This window comes from Lissotriton vulgaris, chromosome 9, assembly GCF_964263255.1.
Source record: "Lissotriton vulgaris chromosome 9, aLisVul1.2, whole genome shotgun sequence".
In the NCBI taxonomy this organism is placed as follows: Eukaryota; Metazoa; Chordata; class Amphibia; order Caudata; family Salamandridae; genus Lissotriton; species Lissotriton vulgaris.
The window spans coordinates 993,870,047-993,877,595 of NC_141697.1; positions in this window are offsets into that span (position 1 = coordinate 993,870,047).

Consider the following 7,549-nt stretch of genomic DNA (forward strand, 5'->3'; position numbering starts at 1 on the left):
ATTATATATCTATAAGCGCGCACACGTGCGCGCACCCAAACGGCTGCACGCGCGAGCGGAATTTTGTTGCGTGACGTCTGTTAACGTTCGATTCGAAGGAAATCAGGAAGTGTTGACCGCCATTTTGTCATTGCGAGTAAATATATTGTTGATTTCAAAGCGTTGGAATATGGAAAGGGGAGAAGGTAGAGATTGTTTTGCTGCGTAGGTTTTCTCAGGGTGTGCAGTAAGGCCCTTAAAGGCGAAAATATATATATATATATTTTTTTTAAAGTTGCGTGGTGCGCGCACTCGGTCGCGCACACCTTTTTACAAGAGTGTGAAAATGGAGATAAATCAGAAGTTTGAGTGCTTAGATATAAGGTGGCTCTGAAAAGAGCCATTGTGTTAATTGAGTGTTTTCTGCATTTATAAGTAAGTACCGATGCAGAGCCTGATGTTGCAGAGGAAGATTCTGTTTCCCTCATTCGTGAAATGAACACCGTCTCTCCTATAGACGTCTTGCATGTGGCATCGCAAGTTGTTGTGGTAAATAGAACCCATGCTATAATCTCTGAGGAACGCAGAAACAGATTTATTTACATGTCTCCTTGCTTTCTCAAATTGTGCACAATGGTGATTGGACCAATTCCATTTCTGTCTTTGGCATATATTGGAATATACCAAGGCAGATCGAGGAAAAAGTGTCATCAATTGTCGAAAGGTGTCTTTTAGAAGCATTTCCAGACCTACCCCAGTGATTGTGCCTAGATCGTTTCCACCACAGTGCACAATTATAAGGTCTGGTTCTGGGAGATGCATAAAAGTTTTCACCAATGGAATCAATTGGTGACATTTCAATCCTCTTTTGGAAATCCATGTTATGTGTACATTTGGTAAGCTGAGGTTGCAAATTTGTCTGCTTACTGCATATTTTTCACTCCAGTGAATATAACTGTGTCCTATTAGCCAGACCTTCATTTTCAAGGGATTTGTAGTCGTCCTCCGATCGGTTCTGGAAGTGGAATGGTAGTTAGAAGTTGAAATTCTAAATAAAGAAAAAGGAAGAGGCTGGGTGTGGTTTAAAAAATAAAAATGATTGGTTGATTGTAAGAAGTGGAGATTGAACAGTACGTTGCATGTTAATGTTTATGTTAAACGAAAAGTACTATTGGGTGTGAAAAAAAAAGACATGTAACAGAGCTGTGGATTGGCAGGTGTTTCTGGAGGGAAAACAGTGTTGTTACTTTGCTGTAGAACGTTGAGATATGAACTTTTGACCTGTGCCTTCAGCCAGGTGCAGAATGAGGTGTTACCATGGAAACAGCCAGAGATGGCAGTGGGTGATGGGTGAGTTTTATGTGACATTGAAAATATTGTGAGGGAGAACCAACTGAAATGTAATTGCTTACGTTACGCGCTCCGCATTGCTTCCGGGAAGCTGCGCTTCGCGCCTCGCGCACCGGAGCACTTCCGGGTGCGCTAACGCGGCGCGTCATATGACGGATTACGCAAGAACGCGATACGTCGTTGGGGCTCCACCGGAACTGATCGAATTGGTAGTCTACAGTGTTTCTGGATGTTTCAGACTGAAGCTGGCGTCAGCATGAGAGCACCTCGTGGCTACGTCGTGGCCATTCCGTGAGCAATCATGGCAGTCGCTCCCCACCGGAAGTCTGCAGGAGTCGGGGGCCTCGGTGACTCTTGTAGAATCTTCAAGGCTGACGGGACGCTTTTGGGAATGGGGCTCATGCCCTAGCAGTCAAGCGTCCGAGTTCCAGGGTTGCCCAGAGCCATCCTTGCAGGCCAGGCCCAAGTCTGTTGAGCCGACCGCCATTTCCTGAGCTCCGTGGCAGCCGCCTGTCGCTGTATCGGAAGAGTGGGTGCAATTCAGCCGGATGGCGGGTGAGACGGTGTAAATGTGATGGTTGGACCAGGGCCGCAGGACGTGTCTTCAGGTCAAACGGATTGTGGGACAAGGTCCAGAATGGAAGAGGCATCAAAAGGCAAGAAGTTCCGCCTGACCCCGGGAGCCGGCCGCCTATGTCGTGGGCGATCTCAGGCCATACCAGGGGAACAAGACTTGGGGAGGGGGCAGGAGCCAAGCGCCCCCTCCGAGTCCGCGTTTCTTGGACCCTGAAGTATGGTACTCAACATTCAGAACTTATGACATTTGTGCAAGGCAGGGACATCGAAGCCTCTCAGGGACCAAGTATATCCAGAGTCCTTCCTACAGAAGGTGGTAGGGGTGGCGGCATTAGCAAGCCATCCCCCCACACAGCTTGTCGGACCCTGAAGTATGGCTCTCAACATCCAGAACTTATGACATTTGTGCAAGCCAGGGATATCCAGAGTCCTTCCTACAGAAGGTGGTGGGGGTGGCGGCATTAGCAAGGTATCCCCCCACACAACTTGTCAGACATGACCTCTGTATGTACTGGGTGTTCAATTTCAGAATTGAAACTACTAAGAAGCAATTAGAAGTGTTGTTTTCATGTTGCAGTAGGTTCCATGTAAATAGTTATTTAATACAACGTTTTATCCTGTTACTTTGCTGGTGTGTTGTATATATTTATAATATTTGCATAGTGTTTGTCGTTATTTTGGGCGGGGTGGGTGGCGGAGCCGAGCTGTCCTGCAGCCATCATGGCGTCGAGCTCGGTTCCTCTCTCTATATTCATGTTTTTTCTAACGATTTATATGTTATAGTTTGCTAGCACGATACAGCGGATAGTCCGCATTTTATATATATGTCCTTTTTATTAGGGGGGTCCTCCGGTGGAGTTGGACGATCTACCTCTAATAAACGGTCCGGGTTGAACCAACTAGCAACAAACGGGGCAGAGATAGGCATGACGGGTTACAAAGGGGACAAAAGTGTGCACTACCTATCCTTCACTATCTGCAAAAACTAAATAGAGTATTGCGACTTTATGCTTATTTGTGAACAGAGAATGACCCAAAGAGAACCAATTTTGAACAATCATAGGCTATTGGCAGTGGGCAGAGAGGCCATGACACAGAAAATGGCTGTTACTTACGTGCATGATGGGGCCTAAAAGGGACTAGATGGCGTGGCCACTGTTTCGCGACTTTCACTTTACTTTTAACAATGGCTGTGGTGAACATAAATGAACGCCGCTTATGTATACCTAATTGTAGTCATTTTCCACAAAAAAGCTTTTGATATTTGCTATTAAAAAACAAAGAAAAACACTGAAAAAACCATAGGTTATAGACCATATATAGTTAAATATCTGAAGTCCATCTCTGCACTGCATGGAGATACAGGTCGTCGATCAGAAGATGTGCTGGCCACCTCTAATGGTAATAGCGTGGCCAGGGCTCTTGTTGTTGCCTCTGCAAATTGCAGAGGGTCCACTTGTTTGACATGCCGCACCATGGTATGTATGGAAAAGAAATATTTTTTTGCTGGATTTCTTCTTAAGAGAACCAAGTCACATATCGTGCAGGTTACTTTTGGTGCATTCACTTTCTTTTGATCTTCAGGATAAGTGAAAAATTGCAAGATGAAAGATTTATTTTTTCTTATTAAAGGTAGTCGATCATTTTGGTCAGATTCGGAAGATGAATGAGATACGGTAGCCATTTCACCAAAGTCTTCCAAAAGATGTAGGACGTTGTTGTCTCTTGAGAGTAGAAAAGATAGTGAGGGAAGTGGGTGGAGTGCTGCGTGTAAATTCCAGAATTGAAACTATTAAGAACCAATTGAAAGTGTTGTTTTCATGTTGCAGTAGGCTGCCATGTAAATAGTTATTTAATAAAACGTTTTACCCTGTTACTTTGCTGGTGTGTTGTGTATCTTTATAATTTTTGTCGTTATTTTGGGTGGGGTGGACGGCGGAGCCGAGCTGTCTTGCAGCCATCATGGCGTCGAGCTCGGTTTCTCTCACTAGTTTCATATTTCTCATGATGGGTTGTTCCTAATTTTTCTATTTTAGCGAGGTCAAAAAAAGATCTCATCAGTGGCCTACTGATTTTGCTCGATTCCTTTTGTTTTTTCTAACGATTTATATGTTATAGTTTGCTAGCACGATACAGCGGCTAGTCCGCATTTTATATATATGTCCTTTTTACTAGGGGTGTCTTCCGGTGGAGTCGGACGATCTACCTCTAATAAACGGTCCGGGTTGAACCAACTACCATCATGATTTTGTATATCTTCTGAGCTGGATTTAAGCGCACAATTGTTAAAGTATGAAACGTTTTATATTTCTAAAAAAAATACCAAGGTGTGTACATCCGGTAACGCACGAAAGTTTAAAAAGACATTCGGCTCCATTTACTGAAAAGTTTCATAAGAATAAAAAAGAAGTCTAGGTACAGTCTCTTTGACGTACTATAAGTTCTTTGAGGGGTGTATGAAGAATTTCAATAAGTTCAAATCGCAACGTTTTTACGAAATATATAGGCCTGTGCGCGCACTCGGTCGCGCACGAAAGCCTGGAAATGCGATATCCATTTTATTGACAACTGTTGCCGAGAGTGCGCACACCGGGTCGCGCACGAAAGTTTAGTAAGGCTATTTTTATTTACAGACAAATTTTAATGTGTTTAAAAAAAGGCAAGGTACAGACTTTCGAATTCTGTATTGCTTTACAAGGAGACTCTATGGAACTTGAACAGTGAAGAAAACGGCTTGTTTTCGAAAAAAATATTGCCAGAACTTTATTGCCAAAAGTATAGGTTGCATACACGACATTTTTCTGAATTAGCATTTTAAAAACCAATGAAATTCACAGAAAAAACCATAGGTTTTACACACGTTATAGTTAGGAAGTAGCATTTAAAAAACCTATGAAATTCACTGAAAAAACCATAGGTTTGACACATGTTATAGTTAACTGGAAATTTTACTGACATAAAACCAATGAAATTCCACGTTATAGTTAGTTGGACTCACTATAACTTGCGCGTGCAATGCACTGCTGATGACGTCACATATTACATCACTCATGACATGGTCAGTGACATCACTCATGACATCACTGATGACACCATCCAGTGAATATGTGTCTTTCTGAAAAATAAATATTAGTGAGTAATGTTTAAATATTTAAATATATATATTAGTGTTTCACTTTGTGTATAAGTGGCTACATGTGTTGGTAAGTAGCTACATGCGTATGTATATGGGTTATTAGATGTTTCTCTTAGTATCAGTATGAGTGTCTATATGGTTTGGTGGGGGTATTACTTAGCACATAGATGCATGAGTGACTGACTCTCTGTTTGTATGTGTTTTGAAGACAGCATATGTGCAGGACTGTATGGGTGGATGAGTGTGTATATGTGTTTGTTAGTGAGTGAATGACTGTCTCACTAGTGTCTTTATCAGTAACGACATATGTTTTAATCTAGTATATGTGAATATTGATGTATATAAGTGAGTATATGTGAGAGTAAGAGATTGAAAGAGTTCCTGTTTAAATAAGTATGTGTTTCTATAAGTGATTGTTTAAGAGAATAAATATGTGTAATTTTCAATAGAAGTAAGGTGGAAGTGTGTGTATAACTCTATATTCAAATAAATGGATGTTCAATAGTTTATTTGCACGTGTGAGTATGTCTGTGAGTAACTTTTCGATGATTGTCGGTGTGTAACAGGATGTATAGGTGTATCATTTCATATGATGAGTGAGTATATGTATGAGTGGATGTGTATATAGATGGTGGAATTACTTGTTGTAACTGATATGGGTATCTGCATTTTTTTTAAAATTTCAGTTTCTATTTTTGAATATGTGTTTCAAGGATTACATTACAGTGAAAGGAGGTCTGTCACTATGTCACAAGGATGGTGTCATCAGTGATGTCATGAGTGATGTCACTGACCATGTCATGAGTGATGTAATATGTGACGTCATCAGCAGTGCATTGCACGCGCAAGTTATAGTGAGTCCAACTAACTATAACGTGGAATTTCATTGGTTTTATGTCAGTAAAATTTCCAGCTAACTATAACATGTGTCAAACCTATGGTTTTTTCAGTGAATTTCATAGGTTTTTTAAATGCTACTTCCTAACTATAACGTGTGTAAAACCTATGGTTTTTTCTGTGAATATATATATATATATATATATATTACCTACTGGCGTTTGCCAGTAGGTAGTTATAGTTAGGATTGTTTTCCATAGGGAATCCGCAACATTCTATTGGGAATAACTTTGGCGCCGGTTGAGGGATCTGCCTGAAATTATCCTCAAATTTGCCTCCCGGCGCTCCGCTCTTTCCCTGAAAGTTTGGGGTGGATTCGTCAAGTGGGGGCCGAGATAAAAGGGGGGGTCCCAAAACGTGTTTTCCCCATGTTAATTTCCATAGGGCGGCTGGACTCACTTTTAGCCCGAACGGCTGAATGGATTTCCACCAAACTTGCAAAATTGTAGGGACTGGTAGCCCGATGTGCCTTTGCTATGTCTCAAGATATGTGCTCCAGTGGATTTTGAGTAATTTAGGTTAAAAAAATATATATATCTATCTATCTATATATCTATATCTATATCTATAAGCGCGCCCCGGTACGCGCACCGGGGCGCGCACCAGCGCGCTACGCGAGTTTGTGTGCGGAAAGCTGATTGGCTCTCGGGTGTCTGTCAACATTCCAAACAGTCCGGAGCGGCCGTCATCTTGTGTCTCGGTAGGATCGAGACACAAAAGGAGGCAAAAACAAAGGGGGAAATGACCAAAAGGGGGCAGGGTAGACCCCCCCTGACCCCCTAGGTTTGATGTGGGGGCCATAAAAGGGCCCCGCGGGGTAATTTTATTTCTTTTTCGATTTGCGCGGGGGGAGCGCCCGGTACACGCACCGGGGAGCGAACCGGGGAGCGTACCATGGGGAAAAAAGAATGACAGATTTTTAAAAAAATGTAGCATTTTTTTATAAATTGGAGGTAGTTCTAAAAAGAACTGTTTTTTTATTCTTTTTGTTGTTTTATATTTTTTTATTGTTTTTTGGAACATTTTGTACTTTTTTTGGCTTTTGTGAACAATTTTATATTTTTTTTGTTATTTTTATGGGGACAAACAAAAAACAGGGAATTGTAAACAGCTCAACTGGAGCAAAAAAAATCAGGAAAAAATTAAGGTTTTTTTGGGCAATTGTGGTTGTCACCAGCACGGTTGATGAGTTTAATGCTTTGCTCACCATAGGTAATTGTTTTTCCACAAAATATACAACTGATTTTGTATTGTCCAAACTGGGTTTGTATGTTTGGGACCATCTCCCTTGTCTCTGGACCCGATGGAGTGGGTTGCTTACTTTGGGAGGTGCTGGGAGAAGATTGGGGAGGGTTTCTGGTCATTTCTCGGACCTCTGCCGCAGCATAGTTGTTAGGGTGCCGGCGTTGCATGTGGCGAATCATGGTGTCATTGCCAAAAGAGTACTTTTTGTTAGGGTTCCCCCTCGAAAGTACAGTGTCACAGATTAGACAAGTTACCTTTGGCGCATTACTTTCTTGTGCTCCTTTGGCTTATATGGGGTAGTATCTTCAGGCAGGAACCTCCTCCTCTCCTCCTCCTCCTCCTCCTCCTCCTCCTCCTCCTCTTCTT